Raw genomic sequence first — 25,375 nt, 5'->3', positions numbered from 1 at the left:
GATCAAATTTTGGTGATATTTTAATTCTCAACCATCTGTAGAATGCTGGGTTGGTCACAACCCAGACCTCAAAACTACTGCCTGAATGAGGCCCAACTCTCGTCTCCAATTCTCCCAGTACATTGTTAGCATTGCCGCTACATGACCTTGTATGGCCTTCCCAGTGGCCACTTTGCAGCTCATACTGTTAAAAGGTATTTTCATTGTATCCAAATATTTATGATTAGAAATGATTGATAAAATATTCTAAACTAAAATGGTAATAAGAAACACAAGACAAACAAATTGATTAATACATTATTGCAAACTGAAACAAATGTACATCAGAATTCCCTTCCTTTCAATGAATGGAACCATATTTCATGAAACATCCATGGAAGACCTTTCTGTGAGATGCTGCCTTAAGAAGGCAGGCAACATCACAAAGGACCCCTCTCTTCCCCCACCACCCGGATGCAACAACCCTAACCCTAACCCTAACCCTTTGCTATCTAACCCTAACCCTAACCCTAACCCTTTGCTATATTGCTATCTTTGGGCAGAAGGTACAAAAGCTGAACACCAACACTTCTGGTCAAAGAACAGTTTTTAATCCAAAGGCTGTCTTGCTCTTTAACTTCCTAGTACCACCCTAATCCTAACCATAAACTAGTCCAAAAGACACGTTTGCATTTTTGAAAAGTCACCATTTTTCTTGTACTTCCTGCAACTATAAATATTTATTTATCTCTCCTTTTGTATTTATTTTACTCGACTTGTCATAGTGTGGTAATGTGTACTATTTTAGTTGATGTATCTTGCATACCTACTTTGCTGGAGTAAGCTAGAATTACCGTGCATCTGTACATAGTGTAGGACAATAAACTCCCATTACAGTTTTGAGACCCTAAAGATGAGGAGGTTCGTACAGGTGTGCAAGAATCTGAATCAAGTGGTCCATGATGGGCTTCTGTGCACACTGTAGCTTCGTGGTGGATTGTGACTCATCCACCTGCCACACATCAGTGCAATCCTGTCCATTATCATTCCATCAATGAAATAGCGTGGCAAACTGAAACATGGGCTTATTTTACAGATCAAGAAAGAGGTAGAGCTGCCGCGAGACTCACACCACCGAGTTCAGAAACAGCTGCTACCCCTCCACCATCAGACTCCTCAACAACAAACTCAATCAGCGACTCATTTAAGGACACTCGGGAACATTAATGATTTTGTTTTGTTCTCTGTGTATTGCACAGTTTGTTTGCCGACACTGATTATTTGTTTACGGTCCTTTATTTGTTTACATGTATATGCTGCGTACAGTTTTTTTGCACCCAATAATTGGTCATTCTTCCCTGTCCGCAGAAAAGGGAATCTCAGTGCCATATGTGATGTCGTGCATGTATTTTGACAATATATCTGAAATCTGAGACTAGTCACTACAAAAACTGTGAAATTCAAAGATGAGACAGCATGGTTAATGTTGGTGTTGTCGTAATGCTAATGTAGTGCCAGTGGCCCGAGTTCGAATCCGGTGCTGCCTGTTTGAGTTTTGAACGTTCTCAGCATATACATGTGAGTTTCCTCTGGGTGCTCCTACCTCATTCTAAAGATGTTCAGAGTTTGAAGATTATTGATCACCTGAGTGTAAGGGCCAGTCACCGTGCTGTATCCCCCAAAATTTTGAAAAAGTCTCAAAGAGGAAATAAATGTGACAAGAGAGACACAAGAACTCCAGGTGCTTGAACCTTGAGCAAAAAATGGAAAACCGGAGGAACTCAATAGGTCAGGCAGCATACATGGGTAGAAATGGTCAGTTAACATTTTGCGCCAGAACCTTTTTTTGAGTCTATAGTGGGAAGTGGAGGCAGCATACATAAATTGGAGTGGGTGAGGAGGAGGAGGAAAGGAGTGGCAAAAGAGAATAAATGAAGGTGAGAGATATGAAAGAAAGGCAGGGGAGATGGCCACTGACTAGACACATTCCTACAACAAGGAGAGTCTAAAGAATCCTGACTAAAGCTTAAAATGAAACAGTAAAAGTAAATTTATGGTGTATATCAGAACCATAATTCAGCAGGTGAACTAAGCTGTATACAATAAGTACAGTGAACAATGGAAGAGATAATAAAAGGGACAAAATGAAGGCATGAGCAGAGATTAATGGGCAATAAAAAATAATCCTAAAGTAGTATATATGCATTGAAGAGATGGGGAATGATGGAAGGAAGATAAAGCAGATTAAAGACCAAAAAATGACAGAGGCTTCTTTGATGAACCAAATGAGATGAGAGTGCATGAATTTTCTGAAGAAAAGGATGCTGGCAAGAGCTGCTGTAACATTTGAAAAAAAATAAAAATAAGTCAGAGAGAAATCAGAATTAGTAAAATTAAATAAATAGGAGATTTTAACAGACAGATAACTTGAAACATTACCTGTCCAGATAAGACGTATTCTACAGTTGCTGTGGGAGTTAAGACTATGTTTTGATGGTTTTGGTTGGAATCTTCCTTCTGTGCGCTGGAGTCTAAAGAATACAAATTGATTTGGCTGTTCAAAAAGAGGGTTGAACATAGTAGCAATGGCCAGTTGACCTAATGTGGGGAACATTTCAAGGTTTTAATCTGAGAAAGAAATTTGCACTACAGAAAGCGAGGGCCAAGTGGAATGTTGCACAGATTTATTGAAGGTAAAAATTGTTTGATATGCCATTCATTTAAAGTTGTCCAAGGCTTGGATGATTAGAATGCAGTTGATCTGCATATATGGTCATTTGTTAAATTTAGTATATCATAATAATTTCACCTTGTTTGCAAAACTGAAGGCTGTAGGTAGAATGATAATTGGCTGGAAAAGAATTAAGAGAGCAATGGTAATCAGTTATTTTTCTGATTGGAAATGAGTGTGCAGTATTATATTGAGAGAATTGGGGAGGAGAATACTCGTCTTCTGAGTTGTTCATAAATGACGCAGACTTGGGTGCACCAGTACTTCCATTCAAAGTTTGCAAAAGAGGTATTTGTCACTCAGGAAGTTTCAGTCAACAGTTGAAACAAGTAGACAAGAAGTAGATCAAATGTCGCCAGATGAACAGGACGGGGTATAGCAAATTGAATTGTACAACTTTTAAGAACAGTGAACACAAGTTCTTGGATGTCAATCTTGATCACTCAATGGATATGTAGTGTCCTTTCAGAAAGAACATTGAAAGCTGAAATTTTATCATTTTAATTAAAGGACTGGTATGGTGGAAGGAAAAGGAAGAAAATGGATAGAAAAGACAGATTCCCCCAAAAACAGTGATTGAAAGTTTGAAACAAAAACAAAATGGAGTAAATGCAATTCTTTGCCATTCTCTGGGGGAAAAAAAACATTTGTGGTCAAATGAAATAGAAACAAGAATCTTGCACAATTGCATCAAACTTCTTAACATGGTTTTGAAAGTATATTGTTTGGTTGCTTCAGGCTGACCTGATCTTCCATCCTCACCTCCCTTTATTCCTTTTATGCCTTTTATTCTATCCTTACCTCCCTTTTATTCCTTCATTATGAGATCTTTTGCGTGGACCACATTGACAAGTAAGGAGATCGACTTACTTTCTGATTGGAAATGAGTGTGCAGTATTATATTGAGAGAATTGGGGAGGAGAATACTCGTCTTCTGAGTTGTTCATAAATGACGCAGACTTGGGTGCGTCAGTCATGATTATCCCTGATGATCATTTTTTCCACCACCATGAACTAAAAATGTTGATCCAATTTGGCTTGCACCAGTATCATTAAACATTAGTTATTGATCCCACCCCTTGTCCAAACAATCTGAAACTAAATCAATGTCTTAATTAGGCTGATTATACAGGGATTTATAAGAACAGAAGAAATTGCAGAAGTGACACAAGGACATCCGAGCATAAGAAATAGGAGCAGGAAGTAGGCCATCGAGCCTACTTCAATCTTCCTCTGCTATTCTATGAGATCATGGCTGATCTGATGATAGGCTCATCTATAGAAACCTGCCTTTCCCCCATATCCTTCAATTTCCCCTATTATCTATCCAACCTTGTTTTAAATATATTTATTGAGGTAGCATCCATTGCTTTTATGGGCAACAAATTCCAGATTGACCACCCTCTGGGAAAAGCAGTTCCTCCTGATCTCAATCTTAACACCTTGAACCTTGAGGTGATGTCCCCTTGTTCTAGTACCCCCACCAATAGAAACAACTTGCCATCCTATATCTTATTGAGCCTTTCATAATTGTATTCCTTTCCATAAGATTTCTTCTAAATCCAGGAAGTGCAGTCCCTGATAACTCGATCTCTCCTCATAGGCTAACCCTCTCATCTCTAGAATCAACCTGATGAACCTCCTCTGCACTGCTTCCAAAGCCAGGATATCTTTCCTCCAGTAAGGAGGATGCACCCTCACCAGTATCTTGTACTTTTGCAGAATAACCTCCCTGCTCTTAAAGTTCTTTTTTCTTTGGCTTGGCTTCGCGGATGAAGATTTATGGGGGGGTAATGTCCACGTCAGCTGCAGGCTCATTTGTGGCTGACAAGTCCGATGCGGGACAGGCAGACACGGTTGCAGCGGTTACAAGGGAAAAATTGGTTGGTTGGGTGTTGGGTTTTTCTTCCTTTGTCTTTTGTCAGTGAGGTGGGCTCTGCGGTCTTCTTCAAAGGAGGTTGCTGCCCACCGAACTGTGAGGCACCAAGATGCACGGTTTGAGGCGATATCAGCCCACTGGCGATGGTCAATGTGGTAGGCACCAAGAGCTTTCTTTAGGCAGTCCTTGTACCTCTTCTTTGGTGCACCTCTGTCTCAGTGGCCAGTGGAGAGCTCGCCATATAACACGATCTTGGGAAGGCGATGGTCCTCCATTCTGGAGATGTGACCTACCCAGCGGAGTTGGATCTTCAGCAGCGTGGATTCGATGCTGTCGTCCTCTGCCATCTCGAGTACTTCGATGTTGGAGATGAAGTCGCTCCAATGAATGTTGAGGATGGAGCAGAGACAACGCTGGTGGAAGCGTTCTAGGAGCCATAGGTGATGCCGGTAGAGGACCCATGATTCAGAGCCGAACTGGAGTGTGGGTATGACAACGGCTCTGTATACGCTAATTTTTGTGAGGTTTTTCAGTTAGTTGTTTTTCCAGACTCTCGCAAAGGTGCTATTTCCCTTGGCGAGTCTGTTAATCCCTCTAGTAATGAAGGCCAACATTCCATTGGCCTTCTTGATAGCCTGCCGTACTTGGAAACCAATTTTTCACAATTCATGCACAAGCACTCCTAAATCCTGTGTATGACAGCATGCAGCAATTGCTTGCCATTTAAATAATCCGATTAATAACCTGATCTTTGATCTTTCCTTCCAAAGTGGATAACCTCAGATTTACCAAAATTGTACTCCAGCTGCCAGACCCTTGTCCACTGACTGAACCTATCTATATCTCTCTACAAACTCTTCCTATCCTCTGCACAATTTGCTTTCCACTCAATTTAGCAAACTTAGGTACATTACACTCTGTACCATCTTCCAAATCTTTAATGTATATCGTGAACAGCTTTGACCCCTGCTGAGCACTGCTCACCACTGATTGTCAACCAGGAAAAAACACATCTGTATCTCAACTCTTTGCTTTCTGTTGGTGTCCCTGTCCATCCCATATGACTGTTCAACCATTCAATAAGATAATTATTAATTTTTCATCTCAGTCCCAGCTTTTGCACTAAAACAGTATTGCTGAATACATCTCAACATGTCTAAGAATCTCTATCTCGAACATAATGAATGACTCAACTTCGACAATCGTGGATAGATTATTTCAATGATCAATAGGCCTCTTCTGAAAGGACAGCTCCTTAACATAGAACACTACAGCACAGTACAGGCCCTTTGTTCCTCAATGTTGTGCCAACCAATATATTCCCTAAAAATGTACAAAACCCTCTCTTCCACATAACCCTCTTCTTTACTTCTATCCATCGGCCTGTCTAGGAGTCTCTTGAATGCCAGTAATGTTTCAGCCTCCATCACCATCCTTGGCAAGGCATTCCAGGCTCCCACAACTCTTCATGTAATTAAAAAAAAAAGACTAACCCCTGAAGTCTACCCTAAATTTCTCTCCTGCTTCATTTTGTACAGATGTCCTCTAGTGTTTGCTGCCCTGGGAAAAGGTGCTGGTTGTCTAACCTATCCATGGCTCTCATAATCTTGTAGACTATTATTATGTCTCATTTCATTCTTTTCTCCAAAGAGAAAAGTCCCAGCTCTGCTAACCATGCCTCATAAGATATTTTCCAATCCAGGCAACATCCTAGGAAATAGCCTCTAATCCCCTCTCCATTGTTCCACATCCTTCCTATAATGAGCTGTCCAGAACTGAACACAATACTCTAAGTGTGGTCTCACCAGAGTAATGTGGAGTTGAAAAATTACCTCTTGAACTCAATCCCGCTATAAATGAAGCCCAATATCCCATTAGGCCACTTTGATTATCCTATCAATCTGTGCAGTGACCTTGAGGGATGTATGGATTTGGAATCCAAGGTCCCTCTGTTCATCTATACTCTTAAGTAACCAACCATTAACCCTCTACTCACCCTTCTGGTTTGTCCTTCCAAAATGGATCACCTCATATTTGATTGAACTTTATCTGCCACTTTTCTTCCCAACTCTATATCCTTTTGTAACTAATGACAACATTCAGAATCATCCACAACTCCTCCAACCTTAGCATCATCTATTAACATACTGTCCCACCCTTTTGCCTTTTCATATTGGCTATTTATTAAAAAAATGACAAACAGCAGGGGTCCCAGAACAGATCCTTGCTCCACTATTCACTGACCTCCAGGCAAAATACTTTCCTTTCACTACGACTCTCTGCTTTCAACATGCAAGTCAATATGTTATTCACACAGCCAAGGTTCCAAGGATCCTATGCCTCATGACTTTCTGAACACATCACTCATGGAGAAACTTGTCAAATGCCTTACTAAAATCCATATAGACACATATACCATTCTAACTTCATGAATTTCTTTCGTTAACTCCTCAAAAAACTCAATTAGGCTTGTGAGGCACAAATTTCCCTTCGCAAAGCCATGCTGACTATTGATGAGTAGACTGTACTTCTCCAAATGCTCATAGATACTATCCTTAAGAATTATTTCCAATAGCCTCACCTGTCTATATTTTGAATGATTCAACCTATTATTTTTTGAAAAAGGGAACTAATCCTTGTTTAAATCCAATCCTCCAGCACGTCCCCTGTGGCTAAAGAGGACTAAAAGGTCATAGCCACTGCTCCAGCTGTCTCTTCTCTCATTTCCCATAGCATGCTTGAATATATCACGTCCAGCCATGGGAACTCATCAATCAATGTTTTTAAGAAGATCCAACATTTCCACTTCCTTAATCTCAACTTGTCCAAGCCTTATCTATTCTGACCTCGCCCTGATCCAGGTTCTTTTCTCTTGTGAATACTGACACAAAATATTTATTTAGGACCTCCCCAACCTCCTCCACCTCCAGGTACATGTTGCCTCCTTTATCCTTTAATGGCCCCACCTTCATTCTCATCATCCTTCTGTCTTCACATGAGCATAGAACACCTTCGAGTTCTCCTTAATCCAACAAACCAAAGCCTCCTCATGCCCCCTTCAGCCTCTCTGAAGTCCTTCCTTGCTACCATATATTTCTCTTGAACCTTTCCTATTTTCTTATCTAATGTATGCTTCTTCCTTCCTCTTGAGCAGCTGCTTTACCTGCTTCATCAATGGTGGTTCCCTTTTCCTACCATCTTTCTCCTTTCCCAGTGGGACTAACCTATCCTGAACCCAGCACATGGCCCCTAAACTTCCATCACATGAGTTCTGTGCTTTCACCCTTGAATAATGGTGTCTAATTTACTCTCGCTAGTTCCTGCCTCATCCCATCATAATTAGTCCTTCCCAATTTTGTCTGCTTTTATCCTAATCCATATCTATGCTAAAGCTTGGGGAGTTGTGGTCACTCTCATCAAAATACTCACTCACCAAGAGGTTCTCCAGCGGACCAGGTTCATTACCCAGAATTAGATCCAGTATGGCCTCTCCTTTCATTGGCTGGTCCACCTACTGTGTCAGGAATCCTTCTTGAACACACAAATTCAGCTCCATCTATTCCTCTTGCAGTCAGGAAGTTCATCCCCTTTATTCTTAATACTCCTTGTATTGAACTAGACAAATTTCAATCCCTTTAACTGACTACATTTATGGTTCCCTACCTGTCCTTCCTCACAAACTTAGAACACATAACATTATACTTTTGACCTTCTTCCTTGTTCTCTGAACTCATATTCTGGACTTCACCTTCAACCTCCCCCCCCCTCCCCCCCCACCAAGCTAGTGTAAACCCTCCCCAACCTGCCTACCAGGATATTGGTCTCTTTCTAGTTCAGGTGTAGCCCGTCTTTATTATATAGGTCAGACCTTCTCTGGAAGAGATCTCAATGATCCACAAATCTGAAACCATGCTCCCTGCATCAAATTTTAATCCACACATTCACAAGTTCTTGTTCCTATGCTCTCTGGTCCATGGCATGGTCAGCAATTTTGAGATCATCACCCTTGAGGTCTTGCTTTTTAACTTCTTTCCTAAGTCCCTATATTCTCTTTTTAGGAACTCATCCCAACTCCTATTTAAGTCATTGGACCCCCATGTGGACCATGGCATCTGGCTGCTCAGCCCCACCCTGCCCCCACCAGAATGCTATGAACTTGATGAGAGATGATCCTGACACTGGAAACTGGGAAGCAACATACCATCCACGAGCTTTGATTTCGTTCACACAACATCCTATCTGTTCACCTAACCACCAATTCCCCAAATGCCATAACCCTCCTTTTCTCTCCCTTCCCTTCTGATCCAAGCAGTCAGTCCTCCTGCCAGAGACATAACCACTACACCTTGTGCCTGATAGATCATCCCCTCCAACAGTATCCAAAACAATATACTTATCGTTGAGGGCGAATGGCAACAGGCATACTCGGCATTGTCCACCTATTCCCCTTTCCTCTTTTAACAGTCACCCAGCTACTTTCCACCTGACTTTCGGGGGGAGGGTGACCATCTCCCTGAAGCTCCTGTCTATCACTGCCTCCTGAATGATGCTGAGTTCATCCAGCTTCAGTTCCCTAACTTAGTCTTCCAGGAGCTGGTGCTAGATGCACCTCTTGCTGGTGTAGTCATCAGGAACAATTGTGCTGTTTTGATTTTCCACAAGCTATCTTCAGAGCATTCCCCTGCCTGAGCCTTTGTCTCCATTAACTATTTTTTGTTTAAATACAAAGATTTTACTTGGCCTTGCATTATTGGAATAAGCTTGTCCTCCGCCTCTGCTCGCTGAAGCCTCATGAGCCAAAGACTCAAAATCTCACTCCTATCCTGAGCCACTCACACACTGACTGTTCCTCTTTTCATTTGTCACAGCCCCTTATCAGTACACTCACTCCGTCCATTCACTGTTCTGCTTAATGCTTAAATTGCCTTCCACTCCCTTTTTAAATGCCCTTACTGATTCCCAACAATCACAGCTCTCCCGAGTCCGTTGATCCTCCTCTTACAGTAATGATCCTGAATTTACAATGGCCCAAGACCGACTCCACTCCCTTTTTAAATACACTCATCTAAAGCTAGTCCCCGAGCTCTCCCAAAAGTACAAACTCCTTATAAACAGTGCTGGATTCAAGCCCCAGATCCAATTACTGATGCTGTAACAGCATTACGCTTACTGCAATGCTAACCATGTCAAATATATCTCTACACTTAAACTAAAATCCTCTGGAAATATGCCCCACACACCTTTGGCCTTCCCAATGACTATGCTGACCATAATGCAAATTCAAACTGCTCATCTGTTTGTACGAGTTCTATATCCCTCTATTCCCTCATAGATATTATTGCAAAGCAGTATTGGTAATGAGGATTCATTTATTTCCAGTTTGCTTGGATTTCCATGATCATTTTTGACTTCAGGATGTGCAAACTGAACACATTTTTCTGTGCCTGGTTAATGTACAAAAGTGCTGGAGAAACTCAGCAGGCCCTGCAGCGTCCAAATGAGGCAAATATATATTACTAATGATTCAAGCCTGAGCCTTTCATTAAGGTATGAACAAAAAAGCAGGCAGGCTCCTTGCTGTGCCTGGTCTTCATCTGGTCCTTCAAGGCTTTATTCATTACAGTCATTCTCATTTCCTAAACCTCTGGTGGTGTTATTTCTCCTTCAAAATCCTTTCGAGGCTTAGCTGTTCAACCACTTAGTCACTCTCCTCTTATTACATCTGGAGGATATTAAATGTGGTGCAAATAGAATGCTTTACAACCAATTTATTGGATCTCTTTTCAGAACATAATCATGGTGGACAGAAAAAAAATACCACAGTAGTTCATGAAAGAACTTTCACGTCTGCTTGTTTATTGTACAGAAATGCACCGTGTTCTGCTAATTTTGTTTCATGGAAAATTTTAACTGAGAATGCGGACTTTTTCGTAGGTCTGGACAGAACAGCAAGTGTTTTTCTTTTCATCTAAATCAATTGTGTTAAAGTGATATTATTCTTGAGATAAAAATGGTTTTAATAGAATTTCACTGTGAGCAGGTGGAAGGACCATCTGTTGCTCGTGACAGCAGAGAATACTATGTTTATGCGTGCACGATAAAATTGATTTTCAGTTGCAGAATTGTATATTTTTAATCATAGTCTCAAGTTATAAGGGAGTGCAGAAATCTTTCTGCAAAAGTGTATGCATTATTCATAATATATTTAGTGCAGAATCCAGGGTAGTCGTTTCCAAGAGAAACTACAAACATTTCCAGTGCATGATGAGAATTTTAGTCGCTAAATATGTTTCGATGCCAGCAATTGTTCATTTTGATGGGATTTAAGCTGCAGGCAGATTTCAACATGTTATAATCACTGTTGCTCTTTGCCAGTGACTTTCCCTGGTGATTCTTCTTCCGAGAGTATATGCAGTGGAACAGCGACTTAGTTTGTCTGTGGGTCAATAATCATCACAAAAGATGAGCAAATTATCTTGCATCCAACTGAAATTAGATACTAGCAATTTCTCCTGCTCCATCATTCAATCAGTTACAGCTGTTAAATATCTCTGTCTCTTTTATCCAATATTCTCTATCTTTTAACACCACGAACAAAAATCTATTGATGTTGTTGTGGCGGCCCACAATTGCGGAGATCGGGCTGGCATATCGCACAGCAGCAGATGCGGTCAGAGATCGCAAAAGCGACTCCCAGGACAACAAACCGGCGGGGCAGTATCAGACCAACAGCCCTAAAATAGCGTTGGTCAAGCTGCCCAGCTAACTCAGCAGAAATAGGCTGGGGAAGAAGGGCATTCATATGCATGGACGTTCCTGCCCGCTATTGTTTTTCATATGGCTGGCTCAGTCAATCAGCAAAAGTGGCGGGAACTTGAACAGTATAAGAGCAGCCTTTAAAACCTTAATAAAGGTGTGAGCTTAACCTGCCACACTGTGTGTGTGTGTGTGTGTGTGTGTGTGTGTGTGTGTGTGTGTGTGTGTGTGTGTGTGTGTGTGTGTGTGTGTGTGTGTGTGTGTGTGTGTTTGCAGCAGTTGGCTCCATTGTTCATGATAACATCTTGTCTTATGGGAGAATTAGTTGAGATTTTTAGATGGTGAATATTTAATTTAAAAATGCATTCTGATTTCACTGTAAAAACATTTTTTTAGTTTTAATATGTTCCCCTGTACCTGTTGTTCATTTTTCACCTTCTAAATTCAAGAGAATATAATTAATTTCATGGATATTAATCATGCAGTTGGCCTTAACATCCAGGATTCGGTTTTTTTTTGTGAACTTTAATGCCTTTCTGATGAGAAATGTTCTTCTTTATATTTAAGGCACTGCATTAATAGCATCAGCTTTCCGATCTCTAATATTAAGTCCAATTCTTCTTTAGTGGTTTTGATTATTTTTATCCTTTTTGATGACTTGTCAAACTCTGATCAAAGACGTTTCAATTCCATTTGTGGTCTGGAAATCCGTTCATTCATTGATTTTTTTAAAAATATATTGCACTAATTGTTAATTTTCAAACTCTTTATCAGGCTGTACATTGTTTAATTTTTATGCCTGAAATTGTAAGTTAGGGAGATAATCTACTCTAAATATCTATTTGCATGTTTTATTATTTACAAAAAAATTGATTATATTGAAAACCACCAATTTATAGCAAATAACCCAAATTTGATGGATTTCATTGCCCAAGTTGTCTTAGTGTTATTGGTTAATATCCATAAATTACAATTGACAACTCTCTTGGTGATTTATGTCTTCTTTGCATTCTGATGAGACTTTCTTTCAGAAGTGACAAAGCAATTAAAAAGTGTCTCAATTTTTGCCTCTCTTTTGGCATGGCGCGTGATTTTACTTAAATGGAAGGATGCTGGCCTCGTGGTTGAGTGACATCAAGTCTTGTTTGAATATGGAAAAGATTTGTTATTCAATTAATAATTTAGATATAAAGAGGGTCAGTTATGATTCACTATCTTACTTTATAAGTTTACTCGAATGTAATTAAATTGTTTGACTTGTATCTTTTCCATGTTCCTTCACTTTTCTTTTAATATGGGGGAGTCACGTGATGGAGTAGTGGCCGGTCGGGAAAACCAGCCCTCTCCAGGAGAATAGGAAAAAAGTTAGGAAAAAGCAAAGCATAACAAAAATAAAATAGAAGATAAAGATACAGAGAAGAGAAAGAAGATGGCTCCCAAGAAGGAGAAAGTAAAAAGCAACTGGAAAAAAAAGCAGAAAAGTCGACGGAGAAGATAGAAGAAGGTCTTACCTGCACAAAGGATCAGGCCGCTGTAGTGGTGAGGAGCGCTCGACCCTCGAGGTCAGTACCTGTCCTGTGGAGTTGCAACCCACCAGCCGGTGCACTACAAAAATGGCTCTTGGAGCCAAACAAAAGTGCGCAATCAAAGGAGAAAGAGGACACCAGCGGGAGGGGGCTCAGCAGAGGAGTGGGCTATCACAGAAGGAACAGCTGAGGGATGCCCAACACCAGGGTGCTCAGCTTGAGGACAAGGAAGCCAGCAGAAGAGGGAGTGATGAAACAGACGAGGGAGACAGACGGAAGGATGACCGACAAGAAGATCAACATCAGGAAGCACAACAGACGAGCAGCCCAGGAGGGGAGGACCAGCAACAAGAGGTCCAGCAAGAAGAGGCCCAACAAAGATACAAGCAGCTCATCAGGAAAAACAGAAGGGACATAGACACAAAGAAGAGAAGAAGACAACACAAACACAGATACAGACACAGAAGAAGAAGAAGAGGAAGACCAAGATCTTCACAGAGAAATAGAAGGTAAAACTGATGGACAAAGAGAAATAAAAGGTAAAACTGATGAACAGAATATAGATAAAGTCTTTTTTGAAGAACAAATGAGATCACTAAAAGAATGGTCATCATTAGTGTTTAATGCAATTAAAAGAAAAATGAAAAGGACAGAAGATAAAATGCAAAGGTTAGAACTGGTAATGACAGAAATAGGGAAAAGAGTAGAGAATGTGGAAGAGTGGGAAACGGCTGTAGAAATAGAAGTAAATGACTTAAGAGGAAAATTGGAAGAAAGTGACAAAAAAATAAAAGAGACACAAGAGTTGTTATCTCAGAAAATTGATATGTTGGAAAATTATAGTAGGCGAAACAACATAAACATAGTGGGCCTGAAGGAGGGTGAAGAAGGAACAGACATGAAGGAATTTATAAAAAGATGGATCCCGAAGGTCCTGGGAATGACAGAAATACAGGAAGAAATTGAAATAGAAAGGGCACACAGAGCATTAGCTCCAAAACCACAGACACATCAAAAACCAAGATCCATCTTAGTAAAATATTTGAGATACCCGACAAGAGAAAATATACTGGAACGGGCAAGGAATAAAGTTAGAGAAGATAATAAACCATTGGAATACAAGGGTCAAAATAAATTTTTTGACCCAGAGATAAGTTTTGAACTCTTAAAGAGGAGGAAAGAATTTAATGCAGCAAAATCGATTTCATGGAAAAAAGGTTATAAATTCATGTTAAGAATCCAGCTGTGCTCAAAATATTTATCCCCGGGGACCAAAACAGATTGTTCACGGATACGGAGGAAGCACAAGAATTTGCAGAACACTTGCAGGACAGAAGGAGAGATGAAGAGATGAAATAAGAATGAAGAATGGCAATAAAGTATATATAAAGATGTAAAAACAGTGTACATGTTAAGAACTAAAGAGGGAAAAGAGAAGGGAAGGAAGGAAGTAAGGGGGGAAAGAGAAAGAGAGATCTTGGTTATATGTTTTTTTTAAAAAGTGTTTTCTGGAGAGCGCTGGGTAGAGGGGGAATAACCATCACTGCAAAATCAGTTGACGCTGCGAACAAGATCGCAATCCAAATGAAAAGGGAAGTTGTGGTTGCCCAGCAAGGGATATGGGACAACTCAGAGAGTGGGGAACTTTTGGGGTTAAGGTATTAGTGGATGTGGGAACTGCAGGGATACATTGTTTTAAATGTGTTGTTGTACATTAAGTGTAATAAGAGAAAACTAAGAGATGAAAATGGGGAAAAGGGGGATAGAGGTGGCAAAGAGGTGGAAAAGAGGTGTATGGAAGATATAAGATGGCCATGTTGAACTATATGACTAGAAACATTAATGGAATACATAATCAAATTAAAAGGAAGAGGCAACTAAATTTATTGAAGAAGGAAAAAATAGATATATCATTTGTGCAGGAAATGCATCTAACTGAAGTGGAACATAAGAAATTAAAGAGAAACTGGGTAGGACATGTAATGGCAGCATCCTATAATTCAAAAGCTAGAGGTGTAGCCATACTAGTTAACAAAAATGTACCAATCAAAATAGAGGAGGAAATAATAGATCCGGAAGGGAGGTATGTAATGATAAAGTGTCAGATATACTCAGAATTTTGGAATTTGCTCAATATATCTGCGCCTAATGAGGAGGATCAAAAGTTTATGCAGGATTTTTTTTTGAAGATTGCAGACACACAAGGAAATATATTGATAGGAGGGGATTTTAACCTTAATTTGGACCCAATGTTGGATAAAACTGAACAAAAGACAAGTGAAAAGAATAAAGTAGCCAAATTTATGGTTAAATCAATGCAGGAAATGAAACCTATGGAGATATGGAGGAGGCAACACCCAAGAGAGAAGGAATTTTCATATTATTCGAGTAGGCATAAAACTTACTCAAGGATTGCTTCTGTGATAGCCCAGTCCTCTGTTGAACCCCCTTCCTGCCAGTGTCCTCTTTCTCCTTTGTTTTTTAGCCCATATTCAAGGGAGAGTGAGGAAAACTGAGTATGAAGCTAGATTACTATCTGATCATTCACCCCTGTTATTAGCAATAGAACTGGAGGACATCCCACAAAGAACATATAGATGGAGGTTAAACTCCATGCTACTTAAAAGACAGGAATTTACAGAGTTTATTCAATGCCAAATTAAAATGTATTTTGAAATAAACACAGGATCAGTGAAAGACAAATTTATATTATGGGACGCAATGAAAGCCTTCATTAGAGGGCAGATAATAAGTTATGTGACTAAGATGAAAAAGGACTACAATTGGGAAATAGAGCAGTTGGAAAGGGAGATAGTAAGTACAGAAAAGGAACTAGTAAAAAGGGATGATATAACGAAAAAGAGAGAATTGGCGGACAAAAAAATAAAATACGAAATATTACAAATGTACAAAGTGGAGAAGAACATATCGAAAACAAAGCAAAAGTATTAAGAACTGGGAGAAAAAACACACAAAATATTAGCCTGGCAACTTAAAACAGAACAAGCTAAAAGAATGATACTGGCATCAAGGAGAAAGGACAAACAAATTACATAAAATCCAACAAAGATCAATGAAAATTTTAAGGAATTTTATGAACAATTGTATCAAACTGAGAATGAGGGGAAAGATGACAAAATAGAGGAATTTTCAGCTAAAATTGAATTGCTAAAATTGCAAGAAGAGGAACATAACAAACTAATAAAACCATTTGAAATAGAGGAAATACAGGATATATTAAAAAAGCTGCCGAACAATAAAACACCAGAAGAGGATAGAAGAGGATGGATTTCCAATAGAATTCTATAAAACATTTAAAGAGTTATTAATTCTTCCTCTCCTGGAAGTAATGAACCAGATAGAAGAAACAGAAAACTTGCCAGACTCATGTAAGACAGCAATAATTACAGTAATACCAAAGAAGGGGAAGGATCCATTAACACCAGCATCATATAGACCGACATCTCTACTTAACACAGACTATAAGATAATAGCAAAATTATTAGCAAACAGATTGGGAGATTGTGTACCTAAAATAGTAAAACAAGATCAAACTGGATTTATTAAGAAAAGACAAACACCGGACAATTTCTGCAAACTTATTAATCTAATCCACGTACTTCAAGGAAATAAGAAACCAACAATGGCTGTTGCTCTAGACACAGAAAAAGCCTTTGACAGAGTAGAGTGGAATTATTTATTTAAATATTACAGAAGTTCAATCTACCAGAAAAATATATAAATTGGATTAAAGCATTGTATAATGGACCGTTGGCGAAGGTAACAGTAAATAGATATATATCGAGTCACATTAAATTAAGTAGGTCAACTAGACAGGGATGTCCACTATCCCCCTCATTGTTCACTTTGTCAATAGAACCTTTGGCAGAACTGATAAGAACAGAAAATAAAAAGGGATAAAAATAAAGGAGGAGGAGTATAAAATCAGCTTATTTGCAGATGACATCATAGTATACTTAACAGAACCAGAGGTATCAGTAAAAGAATTACATAAGAAATTGAAGGAATATGGAGAAATATCGGGGTAGAACATTGGAAAGAATTACCGATAACGTTGATAGGGAGGGTAAACTGCATTAAAATAAATGTGTTCCCAAGGATTCAATACTTATTTCAAATGTTACAAATTCCTTTAACAGAAAAATTCTTTAAGGAACTAAAGAGAATAATAAGGAAATTCTTGTGGAAAGGGTAGCATTAGATAAATTAGCAGAGAGGTATAATCAGGGTGGTTTGCAGTTACCAAATTTTACAAATTATTATAGAGCCGCACAATTAAGGTATTTATCAGATTTTTACCAGACAAGGGAAAAACCAGATGGGACTAAGACAGAACTAGATAAAATAGGGGAGAAGGTACCGGAACATATACTTTATAAATGGGGTGAAAAGCTGGTGCAATATAAAAACTCACCAGTACTGCATCATTTACTTAATACATGGAAGAAGATCCACTTAGAAAGGAAAAACAAACTGTTATCAAATACCAAAATTACTATTGACGCAAAATCCGCTAATCCCTTTTACAATAGACAACCTTTCCTTTAGATAATGGGAGAGAAAAGGAATCAAAAGAAAAGAAAACTGTTTTTAGGGAAATAATTTATTAACATTTGAACAGTTGAAGTACAAATATGGAATAACTCATGGTACAATATTTGCATATCATCAATTGAAACATTATTTAAAGGATAAATTGTGAAACAGCTTGAGATTACCTGAATGAAGCAGCTTTGAATATGTGATTACAGACACAATGATAATTAAAAGATTTATAAAGAGCATGTACATTAAGCTGCAAGATAAGGAAAATGAAATAAACTATAAACCTAAGCAGAAGTGGGAAAAAGATCTAAACATAAAGATAAAAAATGAAGTATGGGAAAAGTTATGTTCTGGAACTATGAAGAATTCAATAAACACAAGGTTACGCAGGATACAGTATAATTGGTTACACAGGGTATATATCCCTCCTCAAAAATTAAAAAAATGGGACTCAACATTATCGGACAGATGTTTCCGCTGTAAGATGGAAATGGGAACAACATTACATGCAACTTGGGCATGGACGAAAGTAAATACATTTTGGGAAGAATTAAATCAGATACTAAATAAAATTACTAAAAATAACATACCAAAAAAACCAGAAATATTTATTTTAAGTAACATAAGAGGTAGAGAATTAGGCCTCAAATTGGATAAAATGCAAAAAAAAATTCATTATGATAGCCTTAGCGATAGCAAAAAAATGTATAATGTCAACTTGGAAAATGGAAGAGAGCCTGAGTATGCAGCAATGGTACATGGAAATGAATAAATATATTCCACTGGGAAAAAGAAACATATAATTTAAAAAATAAAGTCGCAATGTTTGAATAAATTTGGGAACCATACATGGAACATATCAGAGAGAGCTTGCCTTGGACCTCCATCCCCTAAAATGAGAATGAAAATTACAAGAAGAGACAATGACTAGATTCAGTGGGTAATAAATAGATGATGTATTTTTCTTGTTTATTTTCCTTTGGGTAAAGATATTGTTTTAAGGTTTTATTGTATTGTAAATGTTGAATATTGATGGGTTTTGGAGGGGGGTGGGTTGAGGGGAGGGATGAAAAGGGGGGGGGAAGGGGTGAAAAGAACATGGTGTAAATTTAATGAGAAACATATTTGGGTTGATATGGTTCATAGTGTGAAAAATAAAAAAATATATTTTTCTTTTAATATCAGTCATATATAGCATCTGGCATCGGGGTTAGATAAGGGGTTTGAGTTTTTATCCTCTGCTATTTTCTTTCCTTTTTTTATATTATTAGAGCTTTTTTTCCTATTTAGAATTTGAATTATGGATATGATTTACAATGTATGTACGTTAGTAATTATATGGAATATCTTATTTAGTTTGATTGTATAAGTTCTTTATTAAAATCAATAAATCATATGTTAAAAAGAGAAAAGAAGTGTCTCTGAACATTTCAATCACTGAGCCTTTGCAGGCCATGGAATAGTAGCTGAAAAATGGCATTAATATGAATAGGCATTATTTGGTCAATGTGGATGTGATGGGTCAAAAGACCTGTTTGCATGCTGCAGAACTATTCCCAAATGAGAATTTTGGTGGGGGGTGAAAATGTATCAACGCCAGCTATTTTACACTATGCTGAATAGTTAGGGTCAAGCACCAGGCAATCTGACTTGCTGTCTGACTGCTCAATGCATTCCACTGTCAAAAAGACACTGCATCTCTAGGACCATGTTGAGACAATCACCATTTTACAGAATATTCTAAAGCTTCTGTGGCATCCCGGCCAAACAGCCTAGTTGATGGGAATTCCATCTTCTTCCTCAAATTTCAAGCTGACCATCATCAATGCACAATGATTTCACTACAGGCTATCTCATAGCACCTTTAGCTCATGTCTGAAGCCCTCCTGTTCTACTGTTAGAAAGGTGAGGAAATCACCATTGTCCACAGATCTATCTTCATCACACGCCTTCAGGACATTGAATTGCTGATCATTTTTTGATGATCAATCAAAATCTTATTTCTATCTCCCTTTCAAACAACATTGTAAATGTAATATCAAGAATTGGACAATGTTGATTTCTGAGCTTGGGTTTTATGCCTTCTACTTGTCGAGATGGGGGTAACATATTTGTTTAATATTTATGCTATTACCTTAATGCCTATAACAATTTCATTCTGTGTTAGTTTCTTCTATAAACATGCAAGTTCTTTTTGATCTGTCTTCTATTGCATGTTAACTTTTTGTTCAGTTCCAAAATCTTTCCAATCTTGAGATTTACTTTTCATTTTCACAAGATGGTCAGATCATGTGTATTTTTCCCAAATTCTCTCATTAGGGCTTGGTTGGATGCCTGCTTATTTAATTTCTAAATGGAATGCATGTTCATTAAGAGAAGATGATGATTTAAATATTTGCCATTGTATAGAAATATCTGTCATCATATTTTTGATTTTCTTCATCGAACCGATTTCTTTATATTAACGTTATTGGCCTTGGTTCAATTGAAGACTTATTTCAGAATTAATTACTTGTTTCTGATTTTCATACTGACGTTATCATATTAATGATTACTCTTCTCCAGAGGATCATCATACTATCATTCATAATTAGCCCAGTCTCATTGCACAGAAATTAATTTGGAAAGTTGTAATTGCCAAAATATTAGCCGCTTGGAGCAGAGGTTCTAGGCTTAATAAATATTTGATTACATTTGGTATTCTCACTCACTGTTCTTAAGAATTGTATGGCATTGTATTCCTTAGCAATCGTCTAAACCTGAGTAGGAATGATTGATGCAGTGCATGGCTTGTCAAAATTTCCTGTCAAGGAAAAACACATTATTAAATAAACTATCTTGCAAAATAAACAAGGAAGTTTAGCTAACTAGAATGGTATATTGATTGTAATATCTCACCTTAAATTTGGGAAAGATCTAATAGATATGAATTCATGAAATAAGAGTTACCTAATGGTGTGAAAAGCAGATCATAAATAGAGAGAAATTGGGTGCTAAATACCACCTGGCCTCAGTGAGTTCCTGTAAATCAACATGAAATGATAGCATCATAATGTCTAAGATTATTGCAGTCCATCAGTTATTTTAGACAAAGTCCCCAGATATTTCTTGTTAACATTATTAGATAGGCATTTTATCAAGTATGTCTATGTCTGACTTGCAACCCGTTCTTCAGTGTCTCTGAAGGCTGAGGCAATTTCCTTCTTTGGCTTTCCACTGCAGAAACAAGTTGTCAACAAATCCACATGGTAAAGGTTTGTGCAGTATTTGGATCTTTGCTTTCATCTGAACCCACCTTTTCCATATCAATCACAGACCACTTCGAAATAAGCAACATTGACTCCTGTTAATGCGGATAAATATACAAGGCATTTTGTTACATTCATCTTGAGACTTATTTGATTCATTTGTATACTGTAAACATTTTTACCAAGTAGAAGGTTGAAGAAAATTAACAAAGACTAAGGAAAACTCAAATTGTGCTGTTATTCACTGTGCAAACCAGACCTTTTTTTAAAAAAAAATCATTTTATCTTCAAAATATGTTAGTACATCCAGTTTGGAGACACATGTGCAAGAATGTTTCTGGTCTCATTCACCAATGGACAAGTGAAAACCATTTGGCAATTGTCAAAACCCTATCAATATCCTGTTGTTTAATGACCAGAACTGCATACAGTAATTTACATATGGTGTTCAGTAATTAAAATTTGATCCAGTTCTAGCATTATCTCTTTCTCCTTCTATTCTGTGTCTTGGAGAGTGAAGTCATATATTTTTGACAACCCTTATCTACCTCTCCTACTACCTTTAAGGTTCTGTTAATGTGAACTACAAGATCAGTCCATTCCTCTAATTCTGAATATTCTATCTTTTTTTTAATGTATTTGCTTGCCTTCCCCACATTAGAACAATGATCCATTTGATATGGTATTGTGGAAGCTTGAGGAACATAACCTTATTTTGATTAAGCATGGTACAACCCCTTGAGACTCGATATTAAAGTAAATAATTTCATAAAACCAACCTTTTCTACTTGTATCAGATTTTCACTTGTGATTGTAATTTGTTTTATTTTCTTTTCAATAAATATTATTGGTTCTACTGAGTATTCTCAACAATAATCACAAGATATTTTTTGTTATCTCCACCTTTCTCCCACAACTGGAAACACGTTTTTTCTCAATTTGCCTCTGATAAAGGATCAGTCACCTGAAAAGTCCACACTATTTATCTCTCCATGGTTGCTGCCTGACCAGATGAGTATTTCCAGTATTTTCAATTTTATTTCCGATCAATTGCGTTAAAACAAGATTCAATATAATCCCAAGAGTGACGTTTCACTGGGGGCCAGGTTGCCAACACTCAGAAAATAGGTTCAGTAGTTGGTAGGGATATGCCCACTGCCAACCCCTGGTTCATTGGCCTTTAATTTGGTCACAAAATGAATGTTTATATATGGTTTTTTTTATGCTTAAGCTTTTAAAAATTTAGAAACATTTTTCTGCAAATTAACACTATAAATCATTACAAAACACTACAAAATGAATAATCTGAGATCTGGGACTTTGCTTTTTCTTTTGCATCTCCGTGACTACCTCATTGGCAGGCCCAACCAGTGCAGATTGGCAATATCATCTCTTCCTCATTGTTCATCAGCATGAGGCAACCTCAAGGCTGCATATTTAGATTTTTAAACATTTTATATTTTTATTCAGACGCCTGCCTGCATTTTGCTCATATCATGGCAAAGGGCTCCAGCTTATTTTCCAGTTAGTGAGGATATTTTCTATGACTGTACGATATTCCCTGAAATACCATTTGAATATACTCTGTGTTATTATTTACATGTAATTCTGAACAAAATTATCCCTTTGCTGTTTATAGATGACCTCCAGTGCTTCTGTGTATTGCAAATTGAATCCTCTGTTGTATTTCCTCTACTGTGCAGTGCTCAGAAGCTACAAATTCACTGATGACACTACTTCTGGTGGATGAATATATATTTATTTTAAATTGTATCTTTATATATGTATATATGTGATTATTTTATCTTTTTGTATATCTGTCTGTGTACTGTGGTCTGGAGAATCACAGTTTTGTTGGGTTTTGTATGTATAGTCAAATGATAATAAACTTGAACTTGATGAGACAGAATATAGAATGGAGATTGAGAATCTCTGTGATGCCAGGTCAATAATCTTGCTCTCAGAACTAAAGGACAACATTTCTCATTGTGGAGTTTGGGCATGGAGACCAGGGGACCAGGTATCTGTTTCATTTGTGGGATGGTGGTTGAGAGGGCCAGTAGCTTAAAGTGCTTGGTAGACCATGTATTGGAGGATTTCCATTCAGAATAGCAAAGATTAATCAGAGATAATTAACAAGGATTTATTAAGGGAAGGTAATGTCTTATTAGCAACTGAATACTTCAAGGAGAAGACAAGATGGTCAAGGAAGGCATTGCAGTTGCGATCTTCAACATGGATTTTTGTCAAGGTCTCATAAATGTGGCTGGTGAAAAAAAAAGTTAAAAGAAAGGGAGGGCTGCAAATTGGATGCAACATTGTGTTAGTGGAAGCTGTCACCAGTAGGGATGATCATGGAAGGAATTGAGGTAAACTGGGTTTAATTTCATTGGGATAGTGGTGGATGACAGGAAACTTTATTATAAATGGAAAATTTTGAAGGACCAGTTTCCTTTGGCAGAAGGCTCAATAATTAAAGAACTTTGCTTTGCAGTAATTATTGGAAGGTTTAGAAAGGAGGTGATCTTTATTTTTAAAACAATTAATGGTAGGTGTCTGTAACTCACTGGTTGAAAAGTGGTGGGAATATTGCATTGAATATACTTGAGGAGCCATGAAATGCCGACCTATAGACCAAGTGTGGGAAGATGAGGTAAAATTGAGAAGGATTTTTTTTCCAGTTAGTGAGGATATTTTCTATGACTGTACAATATTCCCTGAAATACCATTTGAATATACTCTGTGTTATTCTTTCCATGTAATTCTGAACAAAGTGATCTCCTCTGCTTCAAATCTATGCCTAATAATGAGATTTAACTGCAATAACTATTATTTGCCTTTAATTATGTACGACCCTATGGAGTTGTGATTCAAAATAAAATTTTCCAGAAGACTTGTTAGACAATTTGCCTGCATTTATCAGCAATCTTTCCCAAATTGTTTTCAACTAAATATTAAATGTGTTCCAAATAGATTAATGCAATATTGTATATTATTTAAATGCTTCGAGTAACTGAAGTGAAACATGATTGAAGATTAAAATACAATCCTCAGTCACGGGTGAGGTGCCAGAGGATTGGAAAATTGCTCCAAAAGTAATCCTGGAAATTATATCCAGTGAACCTAATATCATTGGTGGTAAATTATTGAAAGGTGTTGTAAAAGATCAGATGTACAATTATTTGGATAACAGGGACTGCTTAGGGATAATCAGTATGGCTTTGTGCATGGTAGGTCACGTTTAACCAATCTTATAGAGTTTTTCGAGGAGCTTACCAGGAAAGTTGATGAAGGGAAGGCTGTGGATATTGTCCACATGGACAAGTTCCCAAATTGGAGGTTAATCAGAAAGGTTCAGATGCTGGGTATTCATGGTGAAGTAGTGGATTTGACAATGGCTGAACAGAAGAAGCCAGGGAGTAGTGGTAGAAGATTATTTCTCAGATTGAAGGCCTATGACTGGTGATGTGTCTCAGGGATCAGAACCAGGACCATTGTTATTTGTCATCTATATGAATGATCTGGATGATAATGTGGTAAATTGCATCAGCAAGTTTGCAGATGAAATTAAGATTGGAGGTGTTTTGGACAGTGAATAAGGTTTTCAAAGCTTGCAGAGGGATCTGGACCAGCTGGTAAAATGGACTGAAAATGGCAGATGGAGTTTAATGTAGACAAGTGTGAGGTGTTACATTTTGGAAGGTCAAACCAAAAAAGGCCATGCATGAGAAGGCACTGAAAAATATGGTAGAACAGTGGGATCTAGAAATACAAATACATCATTCCCTGAAAGTGGCATCACAGGTGGATAGGTTTGTAAAGAGAGCTTTTGGTATATTGGTCTTCAAAAATTAAAGTAATGAGTACAGGAGTTGGAAAGTTATGTTAATGTTGTATAAGGTATTGGTAAGGCCAAATTTGGAGTATTGTGTGTCGTTTTGGTCACCTAACTATGGGAAAGATATCTATGAGATGGAAAGAGTACAGAGAAGATGAACTAGGATGCAGCCCAGACTTCAGGAATTGAGTTACAGGGAAGGGATAAACAAGAGCAAAGAAGAATGAGGGGAGATTTGATAGATATTTAAAAATACAAGGAGGATAATCTGAGTAAATGTAGATAGGATTTTTAACTGATGTAAGGTAAAACATCATGAGATGGGAATGTGTGGGGAGTTACCCTGTACAGGGCTGTAACAAGAAGGGGAGGTGTCCTTGTACTCCTGTTAGGTAAAACATCATGAGATGGGAATGTACAGGGCTGTAACAAGATGTGAATGCATCCTTGTACTTACAAGATAAGAGAGACATTGATGGATTGAGAGGCAGGAAGCTAGCAGGGAAAGGATAGCAACAGTTTTAGTCATTGGACAAGTAATGATATGATGATGTTCTAAGCACATATCCAAGGGTATAAAAAAATCACCATTTTGCTGATAACGGCAGAATGCATTCTCCGACTAACATGGTTAGTCGCAAGTGTTACCATCCGGTAATAAAGAACAAAGAACCCTGATTTCGACTCAGCCTGGTGTTTGTCTCACTCATTCATGAACAAAGCAGACCTAACACTGAGGGTAGGTGAGATACAAAGCAGAGTATATGGATTAAAGGTGAAAGGAGAAAAGCTTAGGGGGAACATGAGGGAGAATGTCTTCACACAGTGAGAGAGTGGACGAGCTTCCAAGTG

At 38.0% G+C, this 25,375-nt stretch overlaps 1 protein-coding gene across 1 annotated transcript in view; it reads left to right on the top strand.

Moving 5' to 3' along the window:
* Positions 1 to 25,375, top strand: part of LOC138742142 (CUB and sushi domain-containing protein 2-like) — a 938,722-nt gene that overhangs the window by 105,432 nt on the left and 807,915 nt on the right. The window lies entirely within an intron of this gene.

The sequence above is a fragment of the Narcine bancroftii genome, chromosome 8 (genome assembly GCF_036971445.1).
Source record: "Narcine bancroftii isolate sNarBan1 chromosome 8, sNarBan1.hap1, whole genome shotgun sequence".
In the NCBI taxonomy this organism is placed as follows: domain Eukaryota; kingdom Metazoa; phylum Chordata; class Chondrichthyes; order Torpediniformes; family Narcinidae; genus Narcine; species Narcine bancroftii.
The sequence above is the reverse complement of the archived record's forward strand: the minus strand, read 5'-3'. Positions and strand labels throughout refer to the sequence as shown.